The sequence below is a fragment of the Felis catus genome, chromosome A3 (genome assembly GCF_018350175.1).
Source record: "Felis catus isolate Fca126 chromosome A3, F.catus_Fca126_mat1.0, whole genome shotgun sequence".
Lineage (NCBI taxonomy): Eukaryota > Metazoa > Chordata > Mammalia > Carnivora > Felidae > Felis > Felis catus.
In genome coordinates this window covers 50,737,246-50,738,809 of record NC_058370.1, presented here as the reverse complement: position 1 = coordinate 50,738,809, position 1,564 = coordinate 50,737,246, and the positions used below count along the sequence as shown (strand labels likewise).

General features: G+C 39.4%; 1 non-coding gene across 1 annotated transcript; it reads left to right on the top strand.

Annotated features, from left to right (window-relative positions):
• The first annotated feature begins 718 nt into the window (after nt 1–718).
• Nucleotides 719–927, top strand: LOC123384691. Its single transcript, XR_006596152.1, has one exon. It is a non-coding gene; the product is annotated as a small nucleolar RNA U3 (small nucleolar RNA).
• The last annotated feature ends 637 nt before the right edge of the window (nt 928–1,564 follow it).

Below are 1,564 nucleotides of genomic sequence, written 5' to 3'. Positions count from 1 at the left end.
GCCTTTCCCTTGTGGCCAATGAGCTAATTTCCTTTTCATATTTGCAGAATACTGATACAATTGTTCTTTCATCACACATGAAATTTGAGTGTATAACCAGTTTGTGGAAATCACCTAGTAATTTATTAGGTTGATAACAGCAATTAAGTCATAATTGTTTCTGAGAAATATAAATTGACTTTCTGTTTTAAATGGATAATTTAACATTCCAAACCACAGACCTGTAGTGTAACTAATTTCTGGGATAAGAAGTTTGTTTCTCCTATTATTAAACTAAAAAAAAAAAATTTCAACCCTTGATAATCCAGTAACGAATTATGAAGTTGCTGAATTCTTGGGTTCATGTTATATCTTCATTCTTTTCCCTTGTTGCTAATTTTTTAATTTTATTTAAAAATTTTTTAAAAATATTTATTTATTTTTGAGAGAGAATGAGAGAGAGAGAGAGAGAGCACGAGCAGGGGAGGCGCAGAGAGAGACGGAGACACAGAATCTGAAGCAGGCTCCAGGCTCTGAGTTGTCAGCACAGAGCCCGACGCGGGGCTCAAACTCACAAACTGTGAGATCACGACCTGAGCTGAAGTCGGATGTCTAACCGACTGAGGCACCCAGGCGCCCCTAATCTTTTTTATATTTAAGGATATCACATTGGAGGGAATTTTAGATAGAACTGGGATGTGTTGGTAGGACCATGGATTTTTCAATGATTGGAAATGTGAAGACTGTACTTTCAGGGATTGTTTCTAAAGTTTGTCACTAGAGAAATTTCTCTAAGTGTGGAGTCCCTGAAAGCATGAGGGGGAGAAATAGTGTCCCTTCCTGACTGTGAAGCCGACTCTGGGTGTTGTTTCCACAGCTGCCCTTGTCATTGATGATTGTTCCCTCCTCCTTTGGGGGACTAAGAGGAAAGTGGCCCGTTATCTGAGTCGTTTCTCTAAAAAAGAAGCCACATGTGTGGCTTGTTAATTGTCCATTGGAATGCTGTGTGGGTGAAGCTAAGTGAGCAAGGAGACAGCACTTGGAGTGTAAACAGATTTGTCAGCCATGGCAAGGACTTTGACTTTTCTTGGAGTGAAAGGAAAATCATTGGAGGATTTTCAGAAGAGGAGGTCTATCATCAGAATTAATCTGATTTCTATGCTACCAATCAACTGGAAAGGCAGAGGCAGAAGCAAGAGATTACTTAAGAGACTGGCGTAGTAACCTAGAGGGGAAATTGGGCTGTTTGTTAGCAGTAGAGATGGTGACAAGTGGTCAGATGTTTGGGACGTATTTGCAGATAGAACCAGGGCCCGCTTCACGGCTTCCTGGGTGTAACACTAGTGTTGTCTCACAATGGTTTTTGCTTAGAAAAGTTTGTGCTTATTTGCATACTGTGCTGTTGCAATCCTGAAATCCTTTTCTTCCCAGTTTTACTGAGATATAATTGGCATATATCATTGGGAAATATAAGTTTTACAACATGATGATTTGATACATGTATATGTTTTGAGATGACTAGCACAATAAGATTGGCTAACACCTCTGTCACCTCATATAATTATCTTTCTTTTGTGCCTAAGTG